Source organism: Agelaius tricolor, unplaced genomic scaffold, assembly GCF_023055355.1.
Source record: "Agelaius tricolor isolate 1412-34295 unplaced genomic scaffold, bAgeTri1.0.p SCAF_2, whole genome shotgun sequence".
In the NCBI taxonomy this organism is placed as follows: Eukaryota; Metazoa; Chordata; class Aves; order Passeriformes; family Icteridae; genus Agelaius; species Agelaius tricolor.
Window position 1 is genome coordinate 62,212,915 of NW_027269262.1, and position 16,759 is coordinate 62,229,673.

Consider the following 16,759-nt stretch of genomic DNA (forward strand, 5'->3'; position numbering starts at 1 on the left):
ATTTACTGTGCTCATGAAAATAAACGAAGCAAAGCTCTTTTTTTTCTGTCAGGGAAACCTTCCGACTGAAGTCACCCATGAGATCCGGAATCTTAATAGTAGCTTGGTTCAGGAGCAGAGAAAATTGATATTTATCTGTTGGTTTTTATCAAAGGAAGAAGAAGAGGAAAGAATTCAGACTAATAAAGCAGATACTGGTAGCTACCTTTTGGATGCCTAAAGACAAAATTGAATAGTTTGTGCTAATTTATATGTGATTTTAATATTATTTCATTTTAGCAAAGGAAAAATGAACAATTATGAAAGCTAAGACAAGTATCTCCAAAACAGAAATTTCAATTAAAATATTACAAATATTCTCAGAAAATATCCTGACAAGTTACAGAACTTAGCGATGGACATCTAGATATTTGAACCATTCATTAGAATCTGGGTATATTAAGGCTCTAAGTTTCAATTATTTTAACTATAGCAACATGCTAACTTGCAAGCAAGGTAATTATGTGTGATAAACTTGATTCTATAGAGTGATTCAGCAAAGTAAATAGGAATTCATAAGCTAAATTTTGCAAATAAATTCTAACCCCGGTATGAACAGAGCTTGTGTTGCAACTGTGTGATTCCTAGTAGTTATAAGTGTTAATGTGTTCTCCCCTTTTTGCAGGTTTTGCCCATAATAAACTCACTGAGCAAGACATATGGACTTCTATCCAATGCTATGAAAATTAACCAAGGCACATTAACTTCAGGAAATTTTCAAAGGTACAAAAATAATATGTGTATTCAGTAATTAATTTAACCAAATAAGCCATCAGCTTGTGCTACATAGTTTAAGTATTATGTCAGGTCAATAATTAAGCTGTAGTAAATCTGGAGGTCCTATTCTGCCAAACTTTAAAGGCTCGAGACTGACCCAAGGACCCTTCACATTTTAGTAACCCAGTGAATGATTACACAGATAGCTTTTCAATCCAAGGTTTGCTACTATTAGCTTTCTATTTTTTGAGACATCCAGGAATTCTATGTTTTGTGGTTATTGAATAATATCCTGTGAAAAAATGTATGCTGTCTTGCATTTATGAAAAGGAATATTTAATAGGCTTCAGTTATGTCAAGATAAAATGCAGTTTTCCTGTAGGGAAAGATATACATTAAGCAAAAGTAATGGTTTGGAATTTTCCCTTGTTTATGTGAACATGACGATTATGAAAACTTGAACCTAATCTCAGTGTATGCAGCTGGTCATGGTAAAGAAAAAGCATTTTGCAAGCTGTCTTATGTGACTCTGCCAAAGCAATTCCAAAGTATCTGTGGTAGTTCTGTGCTTTCAAGGTCTGGCTGACTTTTAGGTGGAACTCATAGCAAGTTGTGTGGTGACCTCGTGATGTGGGAATTATGGCAGTAGACTCAGTATCAAATCATACATCTCAGCTTAACAAATAAAAATATAAAGCCACATGACAGAACACAGAGCAGGGAGTTTGAAATGCTCTGAGATTCATTTTTTCCCCTCAGCTATATTATTTTCTGTCACCTCATTTACATAAAGTATTTCTGGTTAAACAATTTGCAAATGCATGTGATTTAATAGCAGGTATACGTGTGGCGGAGGTAAATTTGGACTTAAAATTAAGACATTGCTAGCAGTGAAAGACAGATGGTATACATCAAGTTTATTTCACATGCAAGTCTTTGTATGGAATTTTCTTGGAACCAGTAACTTTCTGACATGTTAGCTCATAGTTTATTTTAATTACAAAATATCTAAATTTCCAGATCTTCAGATAATGTTTCATAATTACTAGAATTTACATAAGCTTATTCAATCTGCTTTATTTTCCCTCCAGATGTGTGGCTGCATAATGGTCCCATATAAAGCAGATATTATTTTCTTGCATGCAGCATATCAGAATATCCACACTTTCCTATACCAGTGATCTAGTAATTAACTTAATTTCCAACTTAATTTTCTCTCCCAGCTTTATCTAAATTTTTACTACGTTTATCTGTAGGTTTATCTATAATTTTCCTACGTTGCTCTTGAAGAGGTTAACCAGACTAAGGCCAAGAAAATGCATGCCACAGATTTCCACAAAAGTGGAAGTTATGAATAATACTATATAGATGAGTGCTCTTGATTTTGATGGAGAGAATGGATCAGATTATTATTTGCCATACCTTCCAGTCCTACTCAATGAAATGACAAGTGATCATTTTGGTCATGTTCCAAAGTCTACCAAAGGCTTTGGAAAGGTAGTCTACCAAAGGCAGGAAGCCCAAATAATCTTAAGAAGGATGTTATATTGGAAGAATTCCAAGCAATTTTTGCAGATCCAAAAGTTAATTTATTTTTTTTTAAGTTTGAACATTTTTTATCTAATGTGAAACTTCAGTGGTTCACTCTTCATTGACTACATTATCTGCTGTTCTTGAGAGATTTTAGAAGTTTATAAACATACCTTTTCTCTACAGATTTAGGGTCATAGTGTCTCATACACTGGACCTATAACTGTGAATGTACAGAAATGTAATTCACATTTGTCAGTATTAGGAATGCCTTTAGAATATTTATTATGAAATAAAGTGTTATCACTTGCACCATGGATAAAATAGTTGGGGAGTTCCAAGAAAAATGTAAAGGCAACTTTTTGACCTGAAGCTTAAAAATCATGTCTCTTATGTATATAATCTATTAATGACACGCTCAGTGCAAAGACTTTTCTGGCACATTATCCACTAACATTCCACAATCCAACTTCAGTTAAGTTGAATTCTACTGAACCCTGGGGGTCAGATTTTTAGAAATGTATTTTCATTACTGCCCACACATGTATCCCAGTTCCAGCTCCAAATATACACATAAGGTTCCCAGTTTATTTTTGGGAAGTGAAAGAGCTCGAAATACCCATTTCAGTCCATCTGAAATGAGCATAATCCTGAAATGAGAGCTGGAGAAGCTTGCATGTTACAGGACTTAAGAGAGTGAGTCTGTATGAGGTAAAGAGTATGGGGCTGACCAGCAGTGTCTCCAAGAGAAACCCAGGTAGATGGTCAGATGGGTCTCACAGAACAGTTCAGAAAAATCCCAGTAGTCAGTAGTTTTCTAGGAGAGGTTGGGAAGCTGAGGAACAGACACATAGAACATTAGAGCATGTAACATTTTCTTGCAGTTCAGTGCATCGCCCTTCATTTTACTGTGTGCATACTAAGAGCCCATCAACAAGGTATTGCTGAGAGTCCTCCTTGCAGGTGACCAGCAGAGCTACTGTCTTTTTTTTAGGGCTCCTTTTTCTGTGCTGTGATACTTCATTGTTATTATATGTCTACACGGGATGCAGCCAAGTTGTGCTGAATCTGTAATAAGCTTTTCTCTAGCCAGAATCTTGTCAAGTGCTCTCCTTGTCTAGAGGTTTTTCTTTCTCTCCTGCTAAAAGGTCACAAGGAAATACCCATCAAAAATAGGGAAAAGTCTTTAGGAAAACTCTTTAGGAAAAGTCCTCTAACACATACAGAGAAGTGCATCTCTGTATTGTATGCCTATACTAGTTCAGACATGCAGGCACAGAAAGATTATCTGCCAACAAGCCTGACAAGAAGCTAGTCACTTCTGCATACCCCCTGTGTGATCTCAACCACCAGTGACTTTAGTTCTCTGAGAAGCATATTCCACTTTTGCCAACAAAACTGAGTCTTTTTCCTCTCATGTTGTCAAGCTTCTCAGTTAGGAAAAGTGGATTATGTAGAAGAGGATTATTAGCTGAAAGGTAAGGGGGGAGTGGTAAATAATTTCTAACTACAATACTTATAGCTGAAAAATGAGATATTAGAAAATTGGACAAATTTGCCCCTTCTTTTCCTCTCCATTTTGTGACTTTCTTGCCTACATCATATTTCTGTTCTGACCTGGTAAAAAAGAGCCTTTTCCATTTGGTTTTCTTTCCCATCACACTCTCACACATAAGCCTTTCCCATGTTTCTCTATATACACTGTTGATTAAGATCTAGAGAGAGTTTTTTTACAGACTGTCAATACAGTAGAAAGTCTGTGATCTCAGAGTTTTCCCTTTAGAAGCTGTGAAAATGAAGATTCTTGGCTTCATTTTTAGTATATCTGTAACCTACCACATGTCACTTAACTTGTTTGCCTTTGTGGCTGCTCATCCCTATTAAATTAGTTCACACCAGTAGAGCTGCAAAGAGAAAGGATGAGGTTTTTCTCCTTCGTTTCCTCCTGCTACTTAGTGGGAAGGGGTTCTCAGCTGCTGATTATGTTGCTTCACTGGTTTCCTTGCTGGCTGTTTCTCTGCACCACATGCCTTAATGAGGAACAGGCGGTCAGCAGTTCCGTGGGCAGCATGCTCAGAGTGTGCTCGGGAAAAGAGACACGGGCAGGAGTAAAAGAGATCCAAAGAGCTTCCTTTCCAACCTGCACCAAAAGGAAGGCAGGATTTTTTTTTCTAAGTTTACTCTGAGGATTTCAAGATCAAGCTGTCAAATTGCTAGTCTCTGGAAGTATTTATGAACCTTTTCCTGCATTTAGGTGGTGGGTTTTTTCCCTTGTAAGAGCCAAGTCACTTCCTTCCTGTCCAGTATCAGTCATTACTTACTGGAGAAATGTAACCATGCAAGGGCACCAAAATAAAACATGCATGGTCTGATAAAAATAATGTTTCATGTAAGAAATGTTTTTAAGGTGGATATTGTAGAAGAATTGTATGTGTCATTATTTCCTCTACCTCCTCCCAAAGATTTCCCATCAGATGAACATTTAAAAACTGTGATTTTTTTCAACCATTCTCTTCTACTGCCAGTTACTTTATCCAAAAGTATCTCAAGATTTTTCTTGCAAAAATGCAAAGTTGCCCTATAAAATAATTTGGATTTTAATTATTATAGAATCATAGTAATAGAATGGTTTGGGTTGGAACACACCTTAAAGACCATCTAGATCCAAATCCCCACCGTGGGCCAGAGCACCCTCGACTAGACCTTAATGCCCCATCCAAGCTGGCCTTGAACTCTTCCAGAGACAGGGCATCCACAGCTTCTCTGGGTGACCTGTTCCAGTGCCTCACCATCCTCATAGAGAAGAATTTCTTCCTAATATCTAACTTAAATTGATCCTTTTTCCTTTTAATGCCATTCCCTATGTGGCCTTGTAAAATGTCCCCCTCCTGCTCTTCAGTACTAAAAGGCTGCCCTAAGGTCTCCCTGGAACATTTTCTTCTCCAGGTTGAACAATCCAAACTGTTTCAGCCTGTCTTCAGAGGAGAGATGCTCCAGCCCTCCCATCATCTTAATGGCCCTGTTGTGGATGTGCTTCAACAGTTCCATGTCCTTCTGGTGCTGGGAACCCCAAGAGCTGGATGCAGCTCTCCAAGTGGGGTCTCATGAGAGTGGAGGAGAGGGGTGTAATCACCTCCCTCAACATGCTGGCCACTCTCTTTTTGATGTAGCCCAGGGTACAGTTGGCTTTCTGGGCTCAAAGTGCACACTGCTGGGTTATGCTGACTTCTTGCCAACCAAGTCTTTACCTCAGGGCTGCTCTCAATCCTTTCTCTGCCCAGTCCATATTTGTGCTTGATTCACATGCAGGACCTTGCACTTGGCCTTGTTCACCTTCATGAGGTTCACATGGGAACTAGGTCACATAGTATAGTCTGGGAAAGGAAGAAAAGAATACTAGAAAGGAAACTGTTTTGTGACTTTACACATTAGACCAAAATGACAAAAGAAAACTGTTAAAGCAAAACCATGCAAACAGGCAGAACTGCCTAATGTCACGTAAGTGGTGAGATAAAGTAATATTAAAACTGTAAATGCTTTTTGAGTGAGGTATATGGGTATATGGGTAACATTTTTTCACAGAGGACTTTTTTGGACATCCAGAAAAAAATTATGTATCTGCAACTGCTTAAATCTACTTGCAGTGAGAAAAGTATTTGGACATGTGTTTATATATGTGCTATTGACATAGCAATGAAGCAGCTTACTGACTCAGGGCCAAGAAACACTAATGGTAAAACTTTCCAGCATTTGTAGTTGCCTTGCAGTTTTACATAAGACATCATTTCTTATTGTTGCCTCAAGTTGTAATCATTTTCCCTACTGCCTCCTTACTTCTGGGGAAGAATTCAACCATGTTTCACACTTTATTCCTCATGTGGAAGAAAAATTCATGGGTTTCCAGCCAGGTTTGTGGTTCCTAATCTACAGGAATGTGTACAGAGGAGAGAGAGGTGTATGTATGAGACTCCCTATATAAGATATCATCCCCTTCTCAGCTTCTTTGGTGCTACATTGCAGTGAGAAAACTGATGCCCTAGTTAATTGGATAAGCCGGTATTTAGAGGAATCTAGTCCCACCTTCTTGCTCTGGGCAAGACTTTCTGTGTGACAGCACTACAGCCAATGCCCCAGGGAAAACATTGCTTCACCACCTCCCAGGACAGACACATTTAAGAGTGAAGTGCTTGGGTAATGCAGTAGTGGGATGCTCATAAATGCCACAGAGAAATCCCAGGCTTCATGGCTCAGCAGCCGTGTATCACACAGGGAGCACATTTATCTCCAGGAACCGATCCTGGAAGCTGCAGGCCACAACAGTTCCCACTGAAGGCTTTCTCTGACCCCTCAGTGATCAGAGATTCTATGGGATTTTGAAATCCTGTGAGATGTAAGTTAAGATGACTAAGGTAATAAAATATAAACACTGATTAACAAAGCAGGTCTTTATAGCCATTAAATTTATATTTATAAATACCCAGAGACATGACTGAGTGACAATGTTCAACCATGCAACAAATTAAAAGCAAATAAAGATATGATGACACAGTAATTGTAACTGAAATGAAAACATTCTTTACCAGCATTTTTAGATTTTTATACACACATTAACTTTTTCTTTTAGGTAGCAGGCCTTCCCCACTTCACAGTTTAAATGGTACCAAATTAAGCCATCATGTAAACTGTGTGTTCCTGAATATTTAAAGCTCTGCATGACTATTGAAATAATCCAGACAACAAAAGAAAACAGTTTATCTGTGAAAACTTAGACTTCGAACTTCATTTGTAATTTAGATAAATTCATAAATATCCCCACGGCCATGATGCCATGGAAGTGGTGAACTGTGTTTGCACAGCCTAATGCTTAGGTTACACTTAAAATTCCAGAAGGATTATAGTCTGCTGTGTTCAGAACATAGTGGCTGTATTTTATGCCTCAAGGTACCCAACAGGATCATGATGAATTTTTAACCATATACAAGAAGATGCACATTTTAAAAATATTTTGGGGTGGAAGTGGTGATTTTTATTTTTTCTTCTATCTTGTACCAGCTGCTATTGTACCAACTTCAGAATGCATGATCTGATTCTCAGGTGCATGGCAATTTTCGGCTGGGTCTGGTGAGAAAAGTCTCTGTTGAGATTTTTCTTTCAATCTGAGTATTGTATCACACACACAACATAGGCTGGGATTAAAATACAGAGAAGTTAAAGTGAAGCATGGTGCTGAAGTACAGCATTAACAAAGATCTAACTATTAACTCACAGGCTATTAACTAGAATAGACAATACAGCAATACTTATAGGTAGAAAAAATGGTGGTTAGAGAGCTGAGTAGATCTGTCTCATTCCAGGAATATATGAAAGGTAGAACAGCTCTACTGACTTCTGAAAAATTTGTGGTGATATTCATTAATGTGCAACTCTGTCATAAGACCAGTATCATAAAGGTTCCATGTCTTCTGTGGTTCATGGTGGTTACAGTGACCCTGTTAAAGCTATTCAGCTTCTGCAAGCAAGCTTACAAACATAACTTCTATTTTAGAAATCACTATTACTGAAGGTAGATGGGCTACACTAGATACATTTCTGTAGAAAAAGTTTTTTGCCTCCTATATAGAGTTACTCGTTTGACTATCACCATTATAACAGCTGAATTAGACATCTACCTTTGGAAGACTTCTCTTCTGGTTTTGCTCTTGCATTAGTTCTAAATTTGCTATTCACCAAGCAAGTTTTGCTGAGTAAGAAAGCATCACTTTGCAAGTTGAATTTTCAGTGCAGGATAATAGTTAATGTGCATTCTTGATCTGTATATTGAATAGTGGCAAAGTAGTTCTATAGATCAGTTTTAAAATGCAAACTTGAAATGAGTGCACTTTCTGTCTAAAAACAGTACAAGAGATTTCTGGCTCTGATGTTTCACTCTCTAGTTTTTTGTTTTGGGTTTTTCTTTTTCTTTTTGTAGACAGGTCCTTTCTGTAAGTATAAATAAAGTAAAACATTTTCATGTTGCACTGTTACTTCACAATATGAAGAAAACAAGAGGGATCACCCTTTCACCCATCATTGAAATGCAGCCATTTCAGTGATGTGTCATTTTATGGATGCTAGCAAACTACACAAGGGGTTAATGAGCACTAGAATAATATATGCTGTTAAAACTGCAGAGAAAACTGAAAAACTGTTTTGATAAAGGGAGATGTTTGACCTGCTTCAAGCTATAAAAGAAAATTTGTGATTCTCCTAAGTCCACAAGCCCTAGATTAATGTTGGTGTCAAACTGACTCTGTGTTAAGCTCATTTGATGTACCTCTGGGCTATAAGATGTTACTTTGCCAGCAGCAAAGGTCACATGTTTTCAGGTACTGACAGTGCAAGTAATGACAAGTTGTTTCTGTGTTTGAGTGGTTCAGGGTCTTTTTAGCTTTCATTCAATGAATTTGGCAAAGTGTAGCCTCTGCCCAAGAGGGCCCTGTGCCTTTGAGCATACAGCTGAGGGAATTACTAAACCTCCAGCTCTGAAATCTATAGCCTCATTTAGTTCAGACCTCCCAAAGGAATGTTTATGCCCTTAGCTAAATAGCAAACAATTTTTACATGGGTGGAAAATTTCTTCTTGATCAAAAAAAGAAAGAGAAAGAATCATTTATATATTTAGCCCTAAGAACATTTTTTTAAAAATACGTTTAGGTATGGTAGGTCAAACTAGACTTACAATTACGGTTATAGAAAACAAGAGCTTTTGTGAAACTTTGTGAGCACCAGTCTTAAGGAAGGAAGCCTGATCAAATAGCTGAAACTCAGGAGCAGAGCTGAAGTGCTGCTTTCCTGGCTCCTTCCTGGGTTGTTGAGTGACAAAATAAGTCGTGTAACAATACCAAGATTTACACAACGTTGTGAGTCATCTCTAACAGGTAATCAGAAAATACATTAAGCTACTCAGATGGGAGCCTGGAACTTCCCAAACAGTCACAGAGTACACATGACTCCTCCTGTGCATTGGAGTGGTGAAGAGTGCTTTGTGAAAAGTTTTGTTCTCTGAGGCAAAAGGTAATAAAGGCAGTTTAGGTTAGAATGCTCTGGGAACAGAATTTGCTAAGTATTATCTGACACCTACAATCTGTGGGGAAGGTTTTTTCCCTCCCAGCATGAGATCTGAGCAAGGGGAAATGATAACAGCTTGTAGTGGATGACAAGGGGTGGATACCCCAGATAGCTGTCTCTTGCACAAACACAGATACAGTCAGTCTTCTCTGAGAAACAGATGCTTGGAGCCTGAAGTCATGTCCTTCCTCAGTCTCAGTGCTTGCTTTTAGCCTCTTTCTGCATTATCCCAAAATTTTTGTTTGATAAGAAGCAGAAATGTCTCAAAAATGCCAGCAGCCCATTGCCACATCAAGAGATCTAACCTGCAGAACTAAGGCCCCCCACTTAGCATATGGATCTTACCAGGACCAGCCTTCCTAGGAGAGGTGTATTTAACCTCTTGTCACCATTGCCTGGTGACTGAGGAACACTCCTGGCACAGAGCTGGATCTCCAGATGTCTTCATGAAGAGGATCCCTTGAAATTGAGACTTCCAGTTTCTGATGGATCCCCAGCATCCCATGAATTTTCCATGAACAGAGTGTGCCTCACAAATAGGAGTCCTTTAGAGAATTATGCCTGTTTTGCATCTCCCAAACAGCTTTAGCTAAAAGGCAGGATCTCAAGCAATTAGTGCAACACAGACAGGGTGACAACTGAGCAGACCCAGAAGCCCAGCATTAGGTCTCCAAAGAACTTGAGGTATCTTAAGCTGTGTAGCACGATAGGTATGGATTATTTTAATTGCTCTTGTGAAGTTAAGCCCCTGAGTTTCTCTGAAAGGGCAATGATGTGATTTGTGGCATACTTGCTGAAAAGCACATTGGTTCATGCTGTAGTGACCCAAGTACCAACAGAGATTGTTAATTTGTTTGTATATGTGTCACAGTTCCTAGAAGTGCCTACAAAGGATTTAATTTAACCTGATTAGCTTAATCAGCACAGATTTGTACATGGACATGCCTTTCTCACATCTGTGCCATTTGTTTCACTGCCTCCTTTCTCTTTTTCCTTTAGTCACATTTTTTCTTAACAAAGTTTATAACTTTAAAGTTAGACTTTAATAGACTTTTCTCTGAGTATTTTCCTTTTTATTCTCTTCTTCGTTGCATTTTTATATCTGTAGAAAGTTGCGGAAGGTGTAAAACTGGCAAAAAGAAATATAAATAGCAAAAAGATGAGACTAAATACCTGAAAATGCAATATAGTTTGCCCTCAAGCTTTTCATGGCAAAATTTGGCATCTGAACATCTCCCTGAGCCTGCTTAGCACAGCTGAGCAGAGAAAGGAGAACAGACCACCATCGAGTATGTTGATGCATTAGGCTTCAGGAGAAAGTTAAAAAATATTAGAGGACAAAACTGGCCATGCTTCCCCTCACAGTAGCATTGGGTACTCAGGCACAACTTCCCTAAAGCATAAGGAAAAGCAGTAAATAAATATTTTTAGTACTGCTATGTCAGTGTCACTCTTCCAAAGGCAACAGCATTTTATTTGCTTGTATTGACAAATTCAGGGTTACAATTTTTGCTTCTGAATACAAACCTGTATTTTTCATCTGAACTTCAGATTTCAAAACATTAATATGTTTTCCCTCCCTTTATGAGAAAATAAGTGTACTAAGTTTTAAATGCATGCATAAGAAAGGGACATAAAACATGTATGTGTGTGTGCACCTGTAAGGAGATGTCGATGAAGACATAGGTGTCACTTCTAGCCTTGTGACAATCACTGCTTCCCCAGACACAAGCTGGGAAATCATGAAAATTTATGAAACTGTCCCGACTGTGACTATTTAATCTTCTTCCTCTTCTTCTGTCGCTTTTGTACAATAATTGTACTTTTGCATGCAACTTGAAGGAGCATCACCTGGGAGATTTTAATTTAAGTATGTTTGGTAGGTTGATTACAGCCTAAAGCTTTCAAATTTGCACTTTTCAATATCTTTTCAGTAAAAAGGGTTAGGCAGTATGTCAGAAAATGACACCAATTACCTCATCTACTGATCTGGATCAAGACACTTAGACACGGGTTCTAGGACGTGAATATCTGGACTCCCATTATAGGCAATAGTGTTTGAGTCAATACAGCCAGTGGAGCTTGGACAGTGAAATAATTTCCAGGTTCCCCCAACTGCACAGGGTAGATTGTCCTCTGACTGTTGTAAGAGCTTAAAGACCTACCAACATTTTGAGAATTAAATCTTGATGTCAGCAGCGCAGAGGTGAATCCTGTCCTGTGAAATAATTTAAGTAGATGCAGATGTATGTGTGAAGTAGACAGTGATTGAATTAAAACTGTTGTGATTGTAACATGAATAAATTCCTATTCTGTTATGTAGCCATCAGGTGTAATTAAAATCCAGTGTATGGTTAACTGACTTTTATTTACCTATCACGGGAGGGATATGTATGCTGCATTTGTGAGGCAAGTAACTCTAGATTATTTTTTTCATATTTAAGATATTCAGGGTGGCCAGTAAACATTTAGTAATGCTAACTCCCATTAAGCATTACATAAGTCAATTACACTTACTCATTTCCAAGGAAAATATTAAAACCAGAAGTCAGAGAGCTAGTCCTGTAGAGCTTGAACAATTCCAAATAATGATTAGTACCATACTTGTTTAGCACTAAGTATGATGAAGGCCTCAGGGTTCATACCACAAGACAGGCTGATCCCAAGACCCATGGAGCACTGACAAAGTGCTCAAAACTGACCTGAAGTGATTCATAGATTTTCATGCTCGATCCCATGCATGGGGGTGAATCTGACTCTCCAACCTTCCTTTAAATAACAAGATTCAGTCTTGTTTTTCTGTGCAAAACAAGTTGCTGACAGCCTAGAAATAAAGAAGGGTTTTAATTTCTTTTCAGCTCAGAGCTCTTAAATTTTTCTGTCTCAGCACTACTTTACTAGGTATGTTGGTTGTGCACCCATTCAGGAGCAGGATACAGTCAGCACTTAAATTATCCATGTGTTGCAGATTATTCATGCCACAGGTATCAACTGAAGCAGAGAGCTGCATGAATGCTTCTAAAGTCCTTCCAGGAGCATCTCAACTCTATAATCAGTACAGCTGCTTTTGAGTTACACAGAACTGGAGATCATAGCCCATATAAATCTTATCTGGCTCCATAGTAAGCCAGCTCCCTGGGAAACACAGAGACTGGTGGTGTCGACCTGTATCCAGCTGGGGTTTATTAATTTTGGCTCAGTGCTGCTCTGCCAAACCCATAGTGGAGCTGGCTTTGGTGGCAATCAATCTGACAGGTGACAAGGGGTGGAGGGAATGAAGCAATTACTTCTGAACCATGGTCCATTTTTCTAGAAGAGGAGTTTGCGATTTATTAGAGGAGGGACTGTGCTACAAAATTCCAGACAGTTTGGCCCTGTTTTAAAAATATATTTTTTAATTTTAAAAATTCTTTTATTTTATTTTAATATTCTAGTTTCAACTAACATGTCTTTTTGAAGTGACTGGAGGAGTTGCATGGACTTGTGTTCAATCAGAAAAGTCAATTCTAGATAGCTATAGATTGAGGAGACTTTAGTGCTTTATTTGGTTTTCATAGGATAGATGTTTTTAGGCTGCCAACAGGTAATCCATTTTAAAGATGTCTATTCATCTTTAAAATGTGCTTCACATCAGGAGACTTCATTGCATCAATCCTAGGCTGACACTGACCTGGACTGCTCTTGAAAGCCTATGGTATGAAATAGCACTCCAGCACTAATTTTTCAATTTCTCCAAACTTTTAACACCAGTTCATATGCAGTTTCTTCGCATGACAGTGAGACACATATGTTCTAGACTAAACTTGAAAGCCTCGACTCAGATTTAGTAAAGTCTTAGCAGTTTATGGTGGCTGTGAAAGTTGCTCAGTTAAAGCATGGTGCTTCCATATCTGATGGAGGCACTTCCAATAAAGTTATTCCTAGAGGCCCTTGGTTTTATTTTGCCAAGAGCAGAGAATTCTGAACAATAAACTTTTGGATAATTCAGTAGGATTCTTTATGACTTTATGTTAATTTTTCCCTTCAAAGGTTCTATTTCAAGTAGCAGAGGTTCTAAAACTATAATGTCAGCTTGTGTATAATGACAGCAGAAACCTCAAACATTCTGTTAGACAATGGGAAAGAAAATACATGGACAAGACAGAGACACGACTAGAGAAAATGTAACAAGAAAAATATCTTAATTGTGCTGAAGAAAATATTTCTATGGCCTGCAAATATTTTTTATTTCTATAGCAACTTATCATCAAAAACTTTCTAAAATATTGAGTCTCACAATTTGAAAGGTGGATAAGAGTTACATTAGGATGGTCCTGTTTTTCGCTGGAGTACAGCCTGATCCACTTGTGATTGATATTTGACAAAATACAAAGCTGTTGATCCAGATGGTAACAATCACATACAGAAAGTATTTCTAGATCAGAACTGTAGTCAAGATTTTGATCCAAACTTCCTAGCATTTAATGTAAGCAGTGGCAGAATTAAGACACTGCTTAAACTGAGAAGGGAATTACTGTCAGCATTGTCTGTTAAATGCATTGGGAACTGCCATAAATACAGGTAGTTCCAACCATGCCTTGCTAATTGCCTGGGTAAGTCCCTCAATCTTCCCTTATCAAAACAAGGACCAAAGACACACCATGTGGAACAGATTCTGAAAGCTCTGTGGAGCCAGAAAAATCTGTTGCCTGTGACCCCAGAGAAAATTTCACATTTGGTAAGACTTCAGTTTGATTGTATTTCTTTGAGCCTTTCTGCTATAAGTGTTTAATAATTTGAACTATGTCAATAATTGCCCAAGTTTGCCTACATGAGCTAAGTCATATAAGAAATTACTTAGGAAAGTAATGAATTTGATGAGAGTATAAGTTAAATTAATTAATCATCAGTTAGTCACGGTCTTGTGTCTAGACAAGCAACAGTCTTGCAATATGCAGTACCTGGGGCCAACAAGTAAAAATACTCCATTTCACATGAATCTTTTATTTCACTGTGATTGTGGTAGTGTATAGACACACTAAAACTTAATTAAAATGCAAAACCCAATGTACTTTGTCCTTACAGTGTCCTTACTGTTTGCCCTTACAGTGATGTAATCCAGATACTGTATTCTTCAATTTAATTTCCTCAGCCTGTTGGAAAAAGAAAGCCTCTTTCATGAAAACACATCTTTCCCTAAAGCTTCAGAAGTTTTAAGTGTATGTATGTAACTAGCAAACTAATCTGTCTTCAAGTTGCTCCTGTTGCAGAACTGTAATTCAGATAATTCAGAAAACAGAAAGTTTTCTGTACAATGCTCAGAACCTTTTCTTTGTAGATGAAATTCAGTGCTTATCACAGCATCTAGAGCAGCTTTTGTTAGCACATCCTTTCTGTCATGTAAGTCTCCTGGAGCTGAATGTTCTGCAGCAGCTTCAGAGCCTCAGTGTGTTTCTAACAACTCATAGCTACACATGATACAGTGCTGCAGCTGAGCTTTGAGGGGACAAGGGTTTTTATATCCGTAGTGGATTTTTATCCAAGGGGAATCACGTCTCTGTTTTAACAGCAGAAACTTTTCAAAAAGGCTTTTGTGGTTTCAGCTGTCATTTTCAACTTTAAGGATCTAACTTAAGGGCAGTTTAGCATATTTAGCATTCGCTTGACAGACCCTTGGTGCGTCCCTTATCTCTATCCAACAGTTTCCTACCTGGAAAGCTCCTTTCAGCTCACTTGAGTGAACTTTCAGTCCACTGGAGTGAAACTCTTTCAGGTGCTTCTGCAGCTTCTTTTTACTCTGTTTCTCAAATCTGTGTGAACTGTACCAAAGTTAGCAGAGCTGAAAACAGAGCAGTAACTAGGAATTAAGAAGCTGATAACACCAGTGTGGCCAAATGTACTAATCATAAAACAAAACACTAACATTTCACTGCTTGAATAAAAGCTTACTTGTTATACTATACAAATTCTTTTATTTTACATTCTCAGTGGAAGATGGAATAAATGTGTCTTTTTTATGGGATGATTTAGTTCATTCATACCATAGCCATAGGCAAAATTCCTCAGCACACTATATTTTGCTGTGAAAATATTCCTGTTCTGAAGTCAAGTTCAAATGTTTAGTCACCTAGATATTTGAACAAACGAAATGTTTAACATTTCGTGTCACTTTTTAACAAAGTCCATTTTATATACAAAAAAAATGCTCCTAGCTAATTCTTGAATTTACTTTGTACCAACCCCAGTGCCAACTGCACTGAACCCTTAAATACCCAAGGACCAGGTGCAATAATATGAAAGTACAGTAAAAACAAATTACTATATTCACCTTAAGTATATTAATTGTAGAGGAGGCCCTGCATTAGCAAGGTGTCCAAGGAACTTAAGGCAATTATGTGATGTAAAGCTGTAGTGCAATACCATTATTCTCAGCCTTGTAAGATGGCAGCTTTCTTTTCTCTGGGAGAAGAAACAATTCTTCTGCCTGTTTCCCACTTCTCCCCTTCTGCCCTATCAAAAGGAGTACAAGGACAGCATCCTCACCAAAAGATTCTCATGATGAGGGAACTGTCTCATGCAGGAGGCACATACAGCTCATATCTTGATAAGATGGCTGCAAAGCAGAGAAGGGTTGAAATTTCAGACTAATATGGTTCTGTGGCTTCTTATGTGGCATCCCACTTTCTTAGATGTGAGATTAGCTTTTATTGTAAAGCAAAGAAACATGGGATTAAAACCTTTTAATTCTATCAAAGTGAAAACCATGCTTCAGAAGCATGCAGCTGGTTTGGCTTGGTATATGGGAGTGTTCCCTCTGATTCTCTGTCATTAAAGGAGGCACTGAAGAGCATGGATTAAATTTTTAACTTTGACCAACTAACTGATTACATTAAAAAAGTAAGTTGGATAAAATTATTCAGATTTGCTTGACAATATCTTGAAAATAAATTCCCTGCACAGCTTTGCATATAAAGTAGAAAACGCTTACTTAAAGTGACTTGACTACAGGATTTGTACAAAGAATCAGAGGCAGAAACAGTAGTCAGAAATAAATAATACTTCAAACAAAGTGCAGCAATAGTCCCTGACAGTTTTGTTGATTGATTTTTTTAAATTTATTTTTATTATTTTTTTGAGCACTGAATGATGCTTTGTTTCAGTGGGGGTAAGTTGCCCAAGCTAGCAGGCTCCATGACAGTGAAGTCATGTTTTGATTAACATCAAGACTCCTACTGACCTAAAACAATTCATTGTGCAAACATACGAGAGTCCAAAAAAGTAATACTCAGAATTAATGATGTTTGGTTATCCATTCTCCAGTGAGGTTGAAAACACAGATGAATGTGGTGCCCTTCCCATTCTGTGTCATCAGATCTATCTTCCTCAG

The 16,759-nt window shown here is 37.9% G+C and overlaps 1 protein-coding gene across 7 annotated transcripts in view; it reads left to right on the forward strand.

Annotated features, from left to right (window-relative positions):
• SULF1 (sulfatase 1) overlaps positions 1 to 16,759 on the forward strand; it is a 148,771-nt gene that overhangs the window by 48,995 nt on the left and 83,017 nt on the right. For 5 of the 7 annotated variants that reach the window (XM_071420776.1, XM_071420783.1, XM_071420766.1 and 2 more), the window contains one exon: positions 665 to 762. The exons of the other annotated variants lie outside the window; for them this stretch is intronic. The gene's annotated coding sequence lies outside the window, so the exon portion shown is untranslated. The remainder of the gene's footprint in view (positions 1 to 664; positions 763 to 16,759) is intronic. 7 annotated transcript variants of the gene reach the window in all.